Here is a 19,511-nt window from a genome sequence, read left to right on the forward strand (position 1 = left end):
TATGTAATATTTTCTTCGTTAGTTGTTCGCCTTATTGAGCGTTACATCGTTTTAAAAAAGAATAATTAAACAACCTTGAGAGACTTGACTAATATTGACGTTTGAATTGAAGGATATGACTGTTGTTTCGACTTACTCAAATAGGTAGTATATAAAGGATTCGAATCGCAGCTGTAGATAAGAACATCGCAATTGCGTGAACCTTGGAGGAAGACCCCTCCATTGGAAGGCTAGACGTTTCTCGTAACCCTAGCCGATCGCCGCGTATGTCTTAACCTTAAGGATGATGGTGGTGTTAGAAGCCAGGTGTACAGACTGGTGTCCATGTGGGAAGGACAAAAACAAAGACCAGAAGATGGTGGTGTTAGAAGCCAGGTGTACAGACTGGTGTCCATGTGGGATGGACAAAAACAAAGACCAGAAGATGGTGGTGTTAGAAGCCAGGTGTACAGACTGGTGTCCATGTGGGATGGACAAAAACAAAGACCAGAAGATGGTGGTGTTAGAAGCCAGGTGTACAGACTGGTGTCCATGTGGGATGGACAAAAACAAAGACCAGAAGATGGTGGTGTTAGAAGCCAGGTGTACAGACTGGTGTCCATGTGGGATGGACAAAAACAAAGACCAGAAGATGGTGGTGTTAGAAGCCAGGTGTACAGACTGGTGTCCATGTGGGGTGGACAAAACAAAGACCAGAAGATAGTGGTGTTAGAAGCCAGGTGTACAGACTGGTGTCCATGTGGGATGGACAAAAACAAAGACCAGAAGATGGTGGTGTTAGAAGCTAGGTGTACAGACTGGTGTCCATGTGGGATGGACAAAAACAAAGACCAGAAGATGGTGGTGTTAGAAGCCAGGTGTACAGACTGGTGTCCATGTGGAATGGACAAAGACGAGAAGGTGGTGGTGTTTAGAAGCCAGTAAGTACAAACTGGTGTCGATGTGGAATGGGCGAAAGACTAGAAGATGGTGGTGTTTAGAAGTTAGTAAGTTCAGATTGGTGTCCATGTGGGGTGGACAAATGAACAGAGTTGTTAGACAGGCAATGGAGTAATAGCCTGTAAGTGGAATACAATTTCCGGGACTGTAAATGCAGTCTGGAAATTGAATACACGTTTGCTCCGATTTGCAAACTGCGAACGCGGTCACGTGGGTGTAACAACGGACAGACAGACACACACACAGACAGACAGACAGACAGACACACAGACACGTCGAAATTAGAACCTCTCCGTGACATACGTCACTCGGAGAGGTAAAAAGTCAAAAAGCTAGATTAGCTAGGCATTCCGCAAAACTTAGAAAAATTGCTAATAAGAGAATATCTTGGAAAACAAAACGTGATATATTAGTTCAGGAAGGTGGTAGTTTCTTTTCTTTCCTTTTCCCTCTAGTTTCCTCTATTATCGGCGCTATAACAGGAGGTAGTCAGTAAAATATGCAGTACGCTCAGAAAATGCTCCTTGTCCCTAGCTCTACCTTTAAAAGCGACCCCTTTCCACACTCCCAACAACAGGTAGTTTCGGAATTGGACAATGAAATGAATGTTATTTTAGCTCGTAAAGATTTAGACGAAGCTTCAAAATGGCGCTTATACGAACAGACTGTACAGAGATATAATAATTTACATAATATCGCTAGGCAACCTATACCCACGGTCCCCCAACCGACCTCCAACTATTATAACTTGGCTTGGTTAGACGATATCCCCCTTAAATATATAGGGCATGTACATAGTATCGTTGATCAGTTGTCCACTACCCCTGAAAAGCTTAGGTGGACAGATAGTGGGGAAGTTATAGTTAATGATGCAATAATACCCGGCTCGAATATTAGAGATATAGCTTTAGAATTTGTCAAGCCTTCTTCTAACAAAGACCCAAAACCTAGAGGTTTTTACGCATTTACAAACCTACTTTCTAGTTTTTCCCCTCTAACCTCGTATACAATACCCCAACAAATTAAAATCAAAAGAACTAGAGCTCCCAAAGTTAGTGTCAAGGTAGCAGCTAAAAAACTTAAATCTGAGAATAGTCTTGAGGCATCAGCTAAAAAACTTAAATCTGAGAATAGTCTTGAGGCATCAGCTAAAAAACTTAAATCTGAGAAAAGTCTTAAGACAGCAGCTAAAAAACTTAAAACTGAGTCTCCGAAATGGGTAGCGTACGTAAAATCTCCAAAATTTTAGAAGGTATCTACTTTAACCCTTCCCACCCTGCCAGTTTCGGGGGTTCTGAAAAATTATATTTAGCAGTGAAATTAAAGGGTATTAGTAAGAAACAGGTACTAGATTGGTTAAAGGGAAAAGACGCGTACACTCTACATAAGAGTTTTAAGAAAGTTTAAAAGAAACAAGGTGGTTGTAACTAACATAGGAGATCAATATCAGGCGGATTTGAACGACATACGTTCTTTGAGTCAGTACAACGACGGGTACAAATACATATTAACCGTAATAGATTGCTTTAGCAGAAAAGCCTGGGCCTTACCTTTAAAATCCAAAAGCGGTGTTGAAACGGTTGAGGCTTTTAAGTCTGTCTTTAGAGAGAGGGTTCCTAGGAAACTACAAACGGATAAGGGTACTGAATTTAGAAATTCCCAATTACAAGGATACTTGAAGGAGAAAGGGGTTATATTTTTTACAACTGAGAATGACGATATAAAAGCGTGTATGGTAGAAAGATTAAATCAAACTTTAAAGTCACGCATGTACAGGTATTTTACAGAAAAGAATACCAATAGATATATAGATGTTCTAGATGACCTGGTTAAGGCTTACAATAACTCGGTGCATTCCGCGATAAAAATGACTCCTTTGGAAGTTACGGGCACCAATGTCCTTCAGGTTTTTAAAAATGTATACGGAAAGTACTTTAGCGAAAGGAAAGTTTACGGGAAAAAATTAAAGGTGGGCGAATACGTCCGAGTAAGTAGAAATAAGATGATTTTTGAAAAAGGGTACGAGCGAACTTACACAATAGAGGTTTTTAAAATAGTGGGAAAAATTGACAGACGCCCTCCGGTATTCAAACTAGAAGATTTAAACGGGGAACCAATAAAGGGGGTGTTTTACGGGATGGAACTTCAGTCGGTAGTTAGACCCGAGACGTACAAGATCGAGAAAGTAATTCGCAAGCGCACTAGTAGAGGACAAAAGGAGCTCTTTGTAAAGTGGCTAGGCTATCCCCCTTCTATGAATTCTTGGATTCCGGCTAAAGATGCAGTCTCCCTTTTACCTAACGCTCCCCAGCAACGCTAGCATGAAAATTTATGACAACAACAAGACGTCTTCGTACACTACCAAGTTGCCCCAGGCTATAGAGCTGATCGGGGATGACTGGGAGGTTGCTCTTGTAGAAGTTTTGTACCCAATGTCCTTTTTTAACATACCCAATGAGGAAGGTCACGTGCAGGTGGTCTCGCATGAAAATAAAAAAGGTCGGGACGGAAAATCACAGCCTATTGTTAAAGCCGAGGCCTTTATAGTTCCCGGGGGTTATTACAAATCATTAGAAGCCCTACTTAAACAAATAGCTTCCGGGTTAAACGGCTTTCAATACGGTTCAAAGTTTAAATTTGATTCGGATCCCCTTTCTGATTACATTTCTTTAACTATTCAACCTAACGGTATCTTGGCTCTTTCTCCCACTTTGAAAAGGATATTAGGATTTAAAACCCCAAAAGGCCAAAGTACGTCTTTCTCTTGCCCTTCAGATAAAACCAGCCAATCGTATAGAAGCTCTATTCCCGCTAATTTAAATTATTATATTCCCGACCAATTGTTTATTTATTCCGATATAGTAGCTAATGAATTTATAGGCGATACGGTAGCCCCGCTACTTCGAATAGTAGGCGTAGACAGTGAAAAACCTCACGGTTCGACTATAACTAAATCATTCAACTCTCCCCATTACGTTAAAGTTGCTAAACGTTACTTTGATACTATAGACATTGATATAAGGAATAGTTTAGGCCAAGCCGCGTCATTCGAGTTTGGAACGTCAACCTATAAACTACACTTTAGACCATGCCAAAACCCCAAACATTAGGGTCTCGTTGCGAGTATAGGAGGTATTATTTAGATCAGGTAGGGGGTGGAGGGGTGTCAAAAGTATTTGTCGGGACCCCCCACCAAAAAGGTCACGGGATTGGGAGCGCCCTGAAAGGGTTATTTAGATGGGCACGCCCCTTATTAATTAGAGGTGCAAAGTATCTGGCACCTAGAGCCATTAGTACGGGACAAAAGATTCTTGGTGACGTAATGCAAGGTCAGAATGTGAAAAGTGCCGCGAAAAAGAGATTGCAGGAAACTTATGAGAACATGACTGCTGCTCAGCAAGGTTCAGGATTAAAGATAAAGAGACGCAAAGTTAAACGCCTATCAGTTTATCACCGTCATTCAAAGCAGACGCCACGCGATATATTTAGCTCCTGAAAAAATCATGTTTTCTCTCCAAGCTCTTAAGAGTGAATTGGACATTTTTGCCCCTGTGCCGATTCAAACTAGTGTCGAACATGCTCAAGGTGTATGGGCCAAACCCTTGGCGGCCATTGGTGATAGCTCTACCCTCGAATACCTCATCTCGGGCAATGGAGATAGCTACATCGATGTAGCCCACACCATGCATTACAACAAAGTCAAAATCACCAACGAAGATGGAAGTGATCTTCCTGATGCCGCCGTGGTAGCTTTCGTAAACAACGCTGGCCACGCATTATGGAGAACTTGCGATGTTTTCTTGAACAATACCCGAGTTTCTTCAGCCGCTCAAAACTACGCCTTCACTTCTTTTATCGAAACTGTCTCAAATTACGGACCCGCGGCCAAAAAATCTCACCTCATGATGGCCGGATGGGAAAAGGACGAAGCCGGAAAGTTCGACGACTTTTCAAATAAAGGTTTCGTCGCTCGAATGGCTAAAACTGCTAAATCGGCCGTGATTGAATTTTTTACACCCGTGTTTAGTGACGTGTTTAATATTCCAGAATATCTCTTAAACGGGGTGGACCTTAAAGTCGTGTTTACTCGCAACAAGGATGAGTTTGCCTTAATGTGTGAAGAAACAGCCACTCTCAAAAACTGTAAAGTCAAGATACTAGACGCTGCACTCGCGGTACGTAAAGTTAAACTCAGTCCTAAAATATTGTTAGCGCATGAAGCAGCGCTTAATAACGGTACTGCCAAATATAATTTTACGCGCACCGAACTTAAAACTAAAACTATCTCTACCGGAAGTAGCACCGAGAGTTTTAACAATATATATCTAGGCCCTCAGCCTAATCGCGTCATTATTGGAATAGTCTCCAATGCGGCGTTCAAGGGCAGTTACGCTCTGAATCCCTTTAACTTTAAAACTTGGGATTTAAATTTTTTGTCTCTGTACCTCGATAACGAACAAATACCCTCGAAACCGTTGACTCCTGATTTCGGTAAAAACTTGTATATACAAGCTTATCAAACGTTGTTCGCGGGCACGGGTATTCATTATAAAGACGACGGTAACGATATTACTCCCAACGAGTTTGCCAACGGCTTAACTCTGTACGCTTTTGATCTGACACCGGACCTATCTGCTAGCGAAACAAACCACTGGAACCCCGTTATGCAAGGACAATTAAGATTGGACATGGGATTCGCTAAACCTTTGTCGGAAGCCGCAGTCTGCATTGTATACGCCGAATTTCAAAGCATGATTCAAATCGATAAAAATAGAAACGTAATTGTAGATTATTAAAATGTCAGCAACCACCACCGTAGACTTGATTCTCGCTTTATCAGATACGCCCAACTTTTTGGGTGTTTTCGCGTCAAATAGGTTACCTAAGGTTACCAGATATCCCGCATCGTTAATTATAAATTTAGATCAGCACTATGAAAAGCGGTCTCACTGGGTATCGGTCTTTATAGACGGAGCTCGTGTAGGCTATTATTTCGATAGCTACGGTTTGCCACCATTTCTGCCTAGTATAAGAAGATTTTTATCTTTAAACTGCAGAAAATGGACTTTTGGTAAACGACAACTTCAGAGGTTAGAAAGTAGCGTATGTGGGCAGTATAGCGCCCTCTATCTTATTCATAGAAGTAAGAAGAAAAGTACGAAAGCTTTCCTAAAAGCTTTTACCGCAAATCGAAAAAAAATTAACGATATGAAAATTGCTAAACAATTTCAAAATCATGTACGGCGACTAAAAAAAGTGTAAAAGGAGCTTATTAACAAACCGTGTGGTTGCCTGGTGGTAATGCGTCCAGCTCTGTGTTGTTTCAACAACATTTGAGTTTCCATTCCAGGGTTCGACTTCCTACCAACGGCGCTTTATTAGTCCGGTATAGAAAAAAAAAAACATCTTCAGATACGGCTTGAATCAAGTTTAAGGAGGAGGTTTTTTTTAAATATTTAACTAATTTATTATTAATTTAACTTAATTATGTATGTTATTATCACGCTAATTAAATGCTTTTTGATTTAAAATCCGATTCATAATAATAATAAGCCTAGAATAACCTAGCATAAGTCTACCTTTCAGAATCTACCATAACATAAGCCTACCAGGATCTACCATAGCATAAGCCTACAATAGCATAAGCCTATCCCTACAGGTATCAGCCACGTGACGTCATCAAAAATTAGCCATGACGTCATCAAGAAAACCACCACCAGGTGGCTCAACAATTCAAATTTCCCGCCAACACCATCACGTGACGTCATCAATTCCCCCATCTCCCCCCCAACCCCAGGGATGTCTCTATAACACCAAAAATTTTACCCCCTCCCCCCTGAAAGGGGGGAAAGAAGGGGGGTAAAATTTTTGGTGTTATAGGGACATCCTTACTCTCTATGGTGTCACTCTTCACTCTGCCTTTAACTTGCCAACTAATCAATTTTCTGGCAAGATGAACCCTTTGGACAACGACACTTTGAACAGAAAAACGTGTTCACTTTTAGGCCTGAAACTTCTGATAATAGATGAAATATCTATGTGTGGAGCCAAAATCTTTAATTATATTAATGTAAGAGCCCAACAAATCTTCGGATCTTCAAAGCATTTTGGTGGTATTTCTGTTATTCTCGTGGGAGACTACAACCAATTACCCCCTGTTGGGGATAACTACACATTTATGCCCTTAAAAGAAAAGAACAACCCCATATGCGGCCCTAATTGGAAGTCCACTATGGGAAGAATTTAAGTTGTATGAGCTTGATGAAATTATGAGACAGAAAGATGACAAAATATTCGCTATGGCTTTAAATCGAATGTCCATGGGAGAGATGACACCCGCCGACGTTGACTTGTTTCGAAGCCTGGAAACATCTATTTCAAGGCCTCTACCTCTGGAAGCCCTTCATTTGTTTGCAACAAATGATGAAGTAAATGCGTTCAATGAATCAAAGTTATGTTCACGGAATGCTGGAAAGATATGCTCTGTCGCATTTGACTCGGCTACGGGTGACGCTAGCAATGAAATCAAAACAAGAATTCTTGAAGCCGTAAAAACCTTGAAACCCCAAGAAACCAGCGGTTTACCAAGAGAATTAACCCTAATGGTTGGTATCAGGTACATGATCACCAATAATTTGAACACCGCCGATGGTCTAGTAAATGGTGCAACTGGAAGGTTAAGAAAAATACAGTATGGTCAAAATCAAAAAGGTGAACAAGTCCCCGTTCGTGTTTGGATTGAATTTAATGACAACAAGACTGGAAAAGAGACTAGAGCCCAGTCTCAAGGATTAATGATAGCCAATAATATTAATGAATTATGGACGCCTGTTGAGAAGGTTGTCAGAAGTTTCACTAGACGTTCAGGACAAAAAAACATCTACGTTTCAAGAAAGCAGTATCCTCTAGTAATTGCCGAAGCTATTACTGTACACAAGAGCCAAGGAGACACCTATTCCGAAGTAGTTGTTCATCTTAATCAAAAGCGAAAGATGAAAAGGCCTCAATTATACGTCGCTTGTAGTAGAGCCAAAACTTCAAACGGTTTGTTCATCGTGGGAAAGTTCACGGCGCCTAACCCAGTGGTTAAAAGTAAAGACTGTTGCCTTAGAGATGGAGCGACTTCGAAAAGATTGCCCGTTGATGCTACCTATTTTGGATCAAAAAATTTCTATTTATGTACATAACGTACAGTCTTTAAATTGTCATTTACAAGATGTAACCTCGGATCTCAAGATAATGGAATCGGATATGATATTTCTTGTGGAAACCTGGGCCAAAGAAACTGACAATTTTAAAATCCCTGGATTTTCGGAGCTAAATGGTATATGCCTTCCTCGTCAGTCTCGACGAAAACCATATGGAGTATCAGCTTACATCAAAGAAACTGTAACTTACACCAGAATTCGAATGTACACTTCCGAACCGACAACAACCTCTCACATTGAATGCTTGTGGCTGGATGGATCGATAAATGATTTACGCCTTTCTGTACTAGCAGTTTACTCTTCCCCAGCTTGCAACATTCGCGACATAATATATGGTATAGGGAAATGCGTGGCGGACTATTATGATGATGATATTCCCTGCGTCATTGTTGGCGACTTCAACATTAACCTTCTTGAGACATTATCTCTTGAAACCAAGAAGCTAATTGATTTCTTCTCTGATAATGGGTTTCAACTTTTACAAGGGCTTAACTTTATGAAACTAGAAGACCAAAATTGATCTGGATGAAGCTACAAGATCAACAGTTGTCTGGATGAAACTACAAGTCAACAGTTGTCTGGATGAAATCACAGGTCAACAGTTGTCTGGATGAAACTACAGGTCAACAGTTGTCTGGATGAAATCACAGGTCAACAGTTGTCTGGATGAAACTACAGATCAATAGTAGGCTTGGGAACCTAGTTAAAGAAACCCATATTAGGCTTGGCGCCCTAGAGAAAGATGCCCTCAGTCGTTATCTAATGTTATAATCATATTTTTGTAAGTAATTAACAGAATTCCACATGAATCTACAAGTGCAACTTGAAAGTTCAAGATCTACAGTAACAAGATGAAACTTCAACTACAAGGTCAATGGTGGGCTTGGGAACCTAGAGTAAAAAACCCAAATAAGGCTTGGAATCTTCGAGAAAGACGCCCATATTAGGTTTAGGATCCTAAAACATTAAGCCCACATATATGCTACGAGATGAACGGTAGCCCAAATCGAAGTAATTGATCTACAATGTCCAGATTGAGCTACCTACAACTGTCAAGATCAACAGTGGGCTTGAGAACCCAGAAAAAGAAACCCCTATTAGTCTTGGGATCCTTGAGAGAGACACCCATACAAGGCTTGGGATCCTTGAGAAAGACGCCCATATAAGGCTTGGGATCCTTGACAAAGACACCCATATAAAGCTTGGGACCCTTGACAAAGACACCCATATAAGGCTTGGGATCCTTGACAAAGACATTTACGTTTCAGATAATAGGAAAAAGAGGCCCCCATATAAGCTGCAACATCAACATTAATCCAGATAAAACTAAGAAATCAGCACTGCTCGAGATTGAAGTAAGTAAAACTACCAGGTCAACAATACATTATACTTGTAATAGAGCCAACACTGCAAATTCATTTTTTAATAAGGGCATCAAGGCCCCACAACGAGGGAAGCATTTCCCAACTGTACAACTACTAATTTTTCCATTTAATTTCAATTAGTAAGAAAATAATTTAAAAATTTTGATAAAGAAACCTACTTATGTATGATTCTTACTCATTAGACAGGCTATTTGTTTTCTTGTATCAAATTTCAGAATTAGCCCCCAGTCATGTTGACTGGGGGCTAATTCTAGGCTATGGTTGTATATTGGTATAATAGTACAAACATTGAATAATTTTAGCCACCAGTCATATATTATGCTACAAATGTTACTTTTGCCTTAAGAAAAAAGTCAAGAATTTGTAATTGGACAGAAATTTGTTACTAATTTCATTAAACTGTAAACCAAAATCATACTAGATTGATTTTCTCATAATCGGAATATTATTTTATTTTCAAATCAACAAAACTGTTAAGTAAAAATAGCCGGCAAGAATAATTTTAGTACCCAAACACATCTATTATCCCACAAATATTAGGTTTGCAACAAAAATATCAACAAAATTGTTCCAATTCATAGGACAGAAGTTTGCTATTTATTTTTTCATTAATCTATAACCCAAAATCATGCTAGATTATTTTTATTCATAATTGGAAAACCGGTAAAGTATATAGGCCGGGGTCACCTCACAATAAATTTAGTTAGCCCAGGCAAAACTTTAATATGGCCGGGGCCATCTTGTTGTCTTTATAATTTTTTCTAACCGTTTTGTTAGTTTTAAAAACCATAAATAGACACATGTGTAGAGCTAAGTTTAGAACTCTTAACTTCTGGTATGGGCAATGAAACTCATATCCTCCATAATATAATGTCCGAAATTTACACTTTTCTTCGTTGCGAGGATGGCAACTCCCTAGTTCACAAATAGTTGGGTTCGGTGTTGTGTACATTTTGTGGGGTGTGATATGTACAAAGTGCGCGTAGTAGGTAGCGTCTTCAAATTCTTTCAATTCGAAGCGATGGATTTTATTATTTATGATACATGGGAACTGTCTAGCATAAGTGCCTATTGTAGACCCCGGTGGTAATTGAACCGTAGTAGTTAGTACTTTGTACATTGCCAAATGTTTCAATCCGAAGTTTAAATCAGGCCCATTAACGTATTGCAATATATAATATAATCTGCCGTCTCTATAATATACCCTGTTCGGTAAAGGATATATCACAATATCTTCTCCAGTAGTTTTTCCGGGTTTACCGCAATCCTTGCTCTGTCCGTTATCCCCGAATTCTTCTATTAATCTCTAGTTATTACGTCTGACGGTGTTTTCTAAGGTAATGGATGGGCTTGTCCTATACTCAGTTTCCTGAATATAGGACATTCTAAAACATTGTAGGTTACGAAATTCATGGTTTCTCCCGTCCTCGTGAGGAATCAGGTGCACTATCGTATTCGAAAACTGCACTCTCTTTTTACCACCCACTTTCATACTTCCCGCCTACTTCGTTAATAATACACAATGACATCTAGTTTTAAGCCTAACTCCCCGCACACGTGACATGGGTTTCAACCGTCATTATTCGCGCCGATTTACCATGACGCCCTTTTCCGGGGTTTTACCCCACGAGATAAATTCATTTTTAAACTACACTAGAATTGAACTGATTTGAATTCCAAGTTTTTATTTTTCTTCTAGATATCCCTTATCTTATCTTAGTGTTTGTGATAAAATTAAACTTCTCGAAAGTTCCAGCGTCACTGGCGCCATCTGCTCCCCCCTCGCACCACCCGCACCACTCTGCACCACCCGCCGCTTGCACCACCCCTGCCTTCCACAGTGCTTGGCCTGGGAGACTCTTTTGAACCCTACTTCCCACTTCTCCATGGCTTTGCCCATATATTTCATGACATTCCCGAAGTAAAAACTAAACAGACGAACAAAAAAGCTTTTAACCAGTCATAAGTCCCCTAACCGTAGATAGCCTCTTTAATACCAGACCAATCGGCGACGGCTATTACTATTTTCTTGCACACACAGAATAAAAATGCTGTAAAATAAACACTATGGTAATGGCAATAGCGTATGCCATTAAGATGATGTTAATTTAGTTGTGCATCCTCCCTGTTTTTAATACCGTTGACAATACTGTTTTTCTAAACAGTGGAACTAACAGTTTTAAGAATTAATTGTTCGTGTATTCAGGGCGTTCGTAGCTTGTAAAATAACCGCTTCAGAGGTTGTTTCAAAGACAGTCTTAACCGTTGATTATATTGTAGGGGTCAATTAAAAAACCAGCACTGTATGCTGTTTTACTACCAATAAATCACAGTTACATAAAATTTCTGCTGCTGTAAAACTAACAGCAAAATATGTGCTTTTAAACTCACTAAGCACTGTGGATTAAAACGTGATTTGCTGTGAAAATAAAACACATCATGCTGTTTCAAACCGCTTATAGTACACAAAAAAATAGGGTTGCTGTAAAAATAACAGCTCTTAGAACAGTTTTAAATCCCGGAGCTTATTTTGATAAAGACGCTCTTTGTTGTTAAACTAAAAGCACTCAAACCTTTATTAAAAACATTAAGCTCTGTTGGTTAAGATGCAACTTGTCATTTATATGAGACGACTAGCTGTTTTTAACAGACTGTCCATTAGGGTAGATTTATACTGGTTGCTGTTATAAACTCTAAGAAAACGCGGTGTGCTTTAACACCTTTAAAAGTAGTTTATATGTGTCCAAATTTGACACCATTACAAGTGTTCATTTACACCCCAGAAAGGGTATAATAACACTTATTTGAGCAATTAGTGTCAAAGATAAGAATAAAATGGTGCAACAGAGTTTCAGTTTAACACCATTTTAACTCTTGTATCGAACTAAAAGTTAATTTTTACTCCCTTAAAGGGTGCAGCATAACACCTTTCCGAGTTTAAATAACGCTTTCTGAGTGTCGCATGACACCTTCCTGAGTGGATGATATATCAGCAAATAGCGCTATACCCTTAGCAAGGTTCAACCTTGAGAGAACTTAAAAGGACAGTTCTAACAAACAAGGGTAGTTCTCGCATTAATGTGAAACTGCATAAAAAGTTGGCCACTTGATCGACATCAAATCCAGCTTGAAATTGCATGGTAAGTTGGTCATTTTCACCAACTTAATAAGTTCTGAAAAAGGCAGAAAATTTTAAATTAGTATAAATGCATCGGGTATTAAATTGGTTTTGGAGGCCCTAATGTCCCAGCAGTATATACAGACGTAATTTTTAATTTTTAGTTTTAAACTATTTTCCATGAAGTAGCAGTACTTATTTCAAAATAATTCTTATAAAGTTTTACCATGGAACGGAATTTTAATATTTATAAATACAGACGTGTTCGTTAAATTTAATAATCTCTTTTCACGAAGAGTTTTTCGAGCACCAGAAACGCGTTTGACCTAATCTACTCTACCATATTTAAAGAAAAGAAAATCCCTGGAAGTGCGAGAACTTGGAACAGTTTGACACTAACGACGTTTTTGAAGCGGAAATTTCTCTAACTGTATAACTAAAGTCGACGATTTAGAAGTTAGTGTACGGATTATTTTGAGGGCGCTAACTTTGAAATTTAGGGGCGCTATAGCCCCCATAAAAAGCCTAGCGATACCACTCCAAGAGTGTCGCATAAAGCTTTTAAGAATGTCGCCTAACACGTTTTGTACATTTTCGGTCAATTTTAGAAATAAGTAGGTTGAAATTTTAATGAAGAAGAGATTGCAAAGTTAAAAAAATTGGTTTTAAAATTAGCAATTCACTGACTTTCCAAAATATTTTTATTTTCATATGGGTCCTTTCATAATAAACACGGACCTTTTCCAAAAGGCTTAGCATGGTTAGGTAAGAATAGGTTATATTGCTTCAAGGTTTAAATTAAAGCGCTTCATGGTTTAAATTAAAGCGTTTCAAGGTTTAAAATAAAGTGCTTCAAGGTTTAAAGTAAAGTACTTAATGTTCAAATTATAGTATGCAAAACTTTAATTTACGGTGGATTATACAGTAAAATATAGGTTTAATTTATACTTAATAGTGTAACTATCTGTGTTTTTAATTATTCACTACTGTATTCTTCACGGCAGAATACTTTTTTTCGAAAAACAGCAACGTTCTATTAATAATAACATATCCTGCACTTCCGTTTGAGAAATAACAAGATGGCCCCGGCCAGATTACACTTTTCGCGCCCTCTAGTGACTAGAATTAGTATTACTATATTCATTGACCCCAACAAATTTAAAATTTTCAGGTTTTTTTCCATTGTTTATAAAATAGCATTCCGATTATGAATAAAACCAATCTAGTAAGAATTTGGTTTACAGTTTAATTAAATAAGTAATTAACTGTAGTGTTCAAGTCTTGGTGGATTAATTAGGCGAGATATACTAATCAATATCCAAGATTTATTCTACCATATGATTATGGTCATTCGTTACATTGGGTGGCAAGGATGCCGCTTGAGTGCGGATAAAGAAGTGAGGAATGTTCTCTCCTATATCTCATGCTTAGAAAATGGGGGTTACAATCAATCGATATCTGAGGATGGGGCGCCATCTAGGTTGTGTTTGGAATAGGCGGGAATTACGAATATAGCAATACTCTCCCGTGAGATTAAAACCCAGTGACTGTATGAGTCTTAAGATGATGAGAGGGTTTAACAATAAAATTCGAAGATCATTGGCAACTTGTAATATTGCGCTATGCATTTGTAACAGTTTGGTTGAGCTTAATGAGGTAGATTGTAATTCAGATTTAACTTCGTTTAAGTCACTATTTTATACTGTCCTTTATGAGGTTATTGTTATTGTGGTGAAAAGTTTGTTTAAAGTCATTATTTATACTGTCCTTTATGAGGTTATTGTTATTATCAAAAACGGATTTATGGGATAAGAACGTCGGAGTTAGCGAATTCACTCCCCATCCTCGCATACTTTATTGAGAAACTTCGTCTGCTTATATTTTGACTCCACCCACAAATTCTGTATATAGCTACTTCTAGAGATCGAATTTGTGGGTGGAGTCAAAATATAAGCAGACGAAGTTTCTCAATAAAGTATGCGAGGATGGTACTAGAGGCTAAAGCTATGATCCGACGTTCTTATCCCATAAATCCGTTTTTGTTATTATGGTGAAAAGTTTGTTTAAACTCATTATTTATACTGTCCTTCATGAGGTTATTGTTATTATGGTGAAAAGTTTGTTTAAACTCATTATTTATACTGTCCTTCATGAGGTTATTGTTATTATGGTGAAAACTTGGTTTAGCTGCTGTCTCATAGGTTGAGCCTTTCAGGCGCTCGTCTGTTTCGGAGTGGGCGGCGGCGAATTGGTGTCGCGGATGTGGTGGTGGTCCTTGGTACCAGTGACCCTCGCATTAATTATTATTTTACCGGTCCCACTATAAATTAAATTTCTAAAATGGTGAGAATAAAAAGCACGTAAAGACACAAAAGTAAAGAAGCTGAAAATTCTAATTGAATTTGAATTTTTTACTGTAGGAAAAAGTAGCATATAACCATCCATAACAGTTAACTTTTATTTCTTATTACAGTTTTTCAACTAGTTGCCACTAAATATCAATCAACATGTCTAATGATATTTGAAGTTCTTAATCCTTTTCTGAACTATCCTTATTCCTTATTGCATTTTACATAAATTCGGTGGCAATATCTTCTCTCGCTATCAGTAAGCCAGATCAAAATCTTGTAATGTGACCATACACTACTGCCTAATACGACTACTGACAACTAGTACTGGCTATGGTCTAGCAAAGAGAATATAAGGGAGGAGTGGAAGCTCCCCCGCTCCACAAGCGTAAATAGTTATGTCTCGCCTAAATTACACTAGCGGTACGAGGGAGTTTCCGGCTCAGTCGCGCCACCTACGATACCGTTTAATGTCTCAAACGGAAATGCCTCGGTACTGCGCATTGAAGATGCGCGGTAGAAAAGCGTGACAAGATTTTCCCCTCTTTCCACTCCTCCCCTATACTCTCTTTGGGTCTAGACTGTCGACTACAAGAGACTCATTCTAGAGTATAGACGCTAGACAAGATCAATAGTCAATAGAATACAAAACTTTTGTAGGGAAGTTGTAGCCAAGGAGTACTAACTACCTAGGAGTACAATTGGTAGAAAATGTGTTGAGCTAGAAAAATTCTTATAAGGAACCCCGAATTTATAAACTGGTCCCACCGTCTATTTTTTCCAAAAACCATAATTAATAAAGTGCTCCCTGATGCCACTGACCCCAACTTTTGGAATAAATAAACTGGTCCGAGCAATTAATAAACTGGTTTGGGACTTGTAAACCTGTCTTATTTCCTACCCTGTAGTGACGAGCTCATGTAAACAATAAAGATGGCCGCGAGCTATACGGACGCTCAGGAGGTTTAAGCCTCGGTCTTTAGTGTATCGGGGAGACGGGGACTCGGGGTCCGAGTAACGGGAGTTTCTGAAGCGTTTGCAAATCTTATTTAAATTTATATTTTTATTATTATGTAACCGATTTATATTACTGAACGAATTGTACCTTATACTGTAGCAGACCACCCTAAAAGTTAGGCCAAGTTTTTTCAACTGTTGCTGATATTTAACTAGTTATGCCACCGCATGGATATTTTAAAATTCTTTCCTAACATTAGAATTAAACCTTCAATACCTTGATTTAACTTTTCATTTATAATCCTTATTTAATTTAAGGATGATGTCAGTTTGTAAGTCTCGTTAATTTAATTCCCCCTTTCCCACAGAGAGGGTCTGAAAATTTAAATCACTTGGCAGAGACTGGAGATCTTCAACATTCAGTGACAGACTCTGAATCTCAATGGGCATTTAAAAAACTGTATAAATTTAAATTGAAATTCCAAATTATAATTAAATACTTTTTGTTTGATACGTTGATATTAACGTAATCAATCCTTGAATACTCTATTGGTACTATCAACAACATGGTTAAATTTATTACTTAAATAATATAATTTTTTTAAATATAATAATCAAATTAGCGACTTATAATTAGTTAACTTTAAATAAGTATGTTTCATTGATTAAAATTACATTTCTAAAAATTGTTAGGTTGATAGCACTTTCATGTTTCATGTAGAAATTTCATATTTCCGTGGATGGAGAGATGAACACGTTGATTCCGTTTGTCGTTGATTGAAATTAGATTCATTTAATTTAATTTAATTTAATTTTATATTTTGAGTTGTTGATTTTATGAGATTGTTGATTTTATGAGATTGTTGATTTTATTTTTATAATTATCACTTACGAAACTGTTATTAGTAGATGAACCCAGCGAGAGTGGAAACTGCCAAAATGATTAGTTGATTCCGTTTGTCGTTGATTGAAATTAATTTCAATTTGATCATAAATTTCATTTTTTATCTTTGAGTTGTTGATTTTATTTTTATAATTATCACTTACGTAACTGTTATTAGTAGATGAACCCAGCGAGAGCGGAAACTGCCAAAATGATTAGTTAATTTTGCAAAGAATCTGCAATTTAATTCTGCAAAAATCTACCTATTATTTTATGTCAGTTCCGTTAAGTGATCATTTAATTTTAAACTTGCCAAACAAATAGTGAGCAATGGTACCTCCGCCCCAAACTAGTTATAGTTTTAAAACGCTGACTCGAGTTTCATTTTGTTAATACATTTAATTTTATTAGTAAATCAACCTCCCTAACTTTTAAGCAGACGAGTCTTCAAAACGATATAATTGGTGAAATTAGAAAACTCTCTCTGCTTAGCGCGCCTTCTGTCAGGGAGAACTTTAATTTCTTTTTTGATTAATATGATAATATTAATTGTAATGTTTAAGTTCCCAAGTAGAAATCTAATCTTGCCTAGGATTAAAAAGATATATAATAATTATAACTTGCAAAAAAAAATTGCAAGCAACTGTCTCTCTTCCTCTAGCGCGATACAATATATATTCGACAGCATCCAGTGGCGGGCGTCGGGGAGGTGGGGGGTCCATATCTAAAGCCAGACAGCTCTCTCTCTCTCGTCTCGTGGCGGGCGTCGGGGAGGTGGGGGTCCATATCGTTCTACCTTTCCCTTCTCTTGACTATAATTTATCTCGCTCTTTATTACAAGCAAGCGTGGCTTCGTGGTAGAGCGCGCGGGCGGGCGTCTTCACTGACGTCTCGTATGGATTGGGACATCGCAGGTTCGAGGCCCGGCGCCGACAGAAAAATAATTTCAATTGAAATTAAATACGTTACGCCACCTATGAGGTGTAACGTGAACTACGGATGAATTTCGAGTCGAAAATTCGCGGGAAATTTGAAATTCAAAAAGTTTATTTATGACGAATCTTATTATGCGGTTACACCAAATCCAGCCAGCCGACCAGCCGTCCAGCCAACAGAGGTCGGAACAATACTTTTCAGCTCTAAAGAGCGCGAAAAGTAAAAACTAGCTGTTTTTTCCACAGTCGTTAACATAAAAAAAGCAATGTTTTGCTGTATATTTAAAATTAAGGTAATGTAATTTCAAAAAACAGCGACTACCTGTATATATTAATACTTGTTAGAGGTTTTTCTGGATAACAGCATTAAACAATCAAAAACATGGTGAAAACTATTGTTTCTTTGACATTAGTTTCTCAGTGTGTATCTTGATGTCGCGTTTCCCCGGAGGTGGATAGGTCGAGGCGGAACTGTTGCGTGGCCAGCAAGATATCCCGATCTCAACCCATGCGATTTTTTTCTTTGGGGACATCTCAAGGACTTGGTATACCGAAGTGAAGTTCGCGATGTCGAAGACTTACGACAAAGGATAATTAATTGATGGATGTGATAGCATCCGTAACACGTCAGGAATCTTCGAACGTGCTCGTGAATCTTTCAAACGACGCGCGCAAGTTTGCTTAAACGTTGATGGTGCCCATTTTGAACAATTTTTGTAGAACAATGTAATTGGGTTTCATTCGAATTATTGTAAAAGTAATGGGGTTCGATTCGAATTATTGTAAAAGTAATGGGGTTCGATTCGAATTATTGTAAATGTAATGGGGTTCATTCGAATTATTGTAAATGTAATGGGGTTCATTCGAATTATTGTAAATGTAATGGGTTCAATTCGAATTATTGTAAATGTAATGGGTTCAATACGAATTATTGTAAATGTAATGGGTTCTATTTGAATTATTGTAAATGTAATGGGTTCAATTCGAATTATTGTAAATGTAATGGGTTCAATTCGAATTATTGTAAATGTAATGGGTTCTATTTGAATTATTGTAAAATTAATGGGTTCGATTCGATTTATTGTAAAATTTAAGGGGTTCATTCGAATTATTGTAAAAATAATGTGTCTAATTGAAATAAAGAATAAAAGACTGGTCAGTTACCAGTACATCTGAACAAACAAGTAACCGATATCTGAGCTACTTTCCTTACCTTTAATTACAATCATTAATAAAAACAAAGGGATTAACGCTTTTGGCCGTTTAACACGTTCATTGTCTTCCACTAGGTTTGAACTTATTTCGATCATGGCCTTATGCTCAATAATCGAAAACAATTGTGTCAAAACAACAATACTAGTGCTATAATTCTGCAAAATCTCCTTGTTTTTCGGCCTACTTTTGAGAGCCCATAACGTCGCAACGGAGCGCTTTACCCCAAAACGTCATAGGACCTTTCGGACTCCTTTTGACCCAAGGAACTGGCCTGTTAATTTGTGCCAGACTTTCTAGAAACACCCTGTATAACTGTTAATTGAAATAAGGGGATATATACATTTCACTGTTAATTGAAATAAGTGATTATAAAACATTCTTATCCAACAAATTGCAATTAAATAATCCACGGATTTTATGAAACATATTTTCAGAAATTGGTATTTTGGTTAAGAAACGAAAATGAATTTTTTTTTCATATAACTAAAGTTTCATAATCATGTCTTTAATTCTGGAAATTCCA

General features: G+C 37.9%; 1 long non-coding RNA gene across 2 annotated transcripts; it reads right to left on the reverse strand.

Annotated features, from left to right (window-relative positions):
* Nucleotides 1-15,086: 15,086 nt before the first annotated feature.
* Nucleotides 15,087-17,278, reverse strand: LOC149666150 (uncharacterized). Of its 2 annotated transcripts, XR_016368223.1 has the most exons (3): nucleotides 17,152-17,278; nucleotides 16,848-17,087; nucleotides 15,087-16,658 (listed from the first exon to the last, which is right to left on the reverse strand). It is a non-coding gene; the product is annotated as an uncharacterized LOC149666150 (long non-coding RNA). The 2 variants fall into 2 exon arrangements; XR_016368222.1 differs by having other exon boundaries at nucleotides 16,848-17,278.
* Nucleotides 17,279-19,511: the final 2,233 nt, after the last annotated feature.

This window comes from Phalangium opilio, unplaced genomic scaffold, assembly GCF_054372755.1.
Source record: "Phalangium opilio isolate 3A_F unplaced genomic scaffold, DU_Popi_V2 ptg000060l_1, whole genome shotgun sequence".
Lineage (NCBI taxonomy): Eukaryota > Metazoa > Arthropoda > Arachnida > Opiliones > Phalangiidae > Phalangium > Phalangium opilio.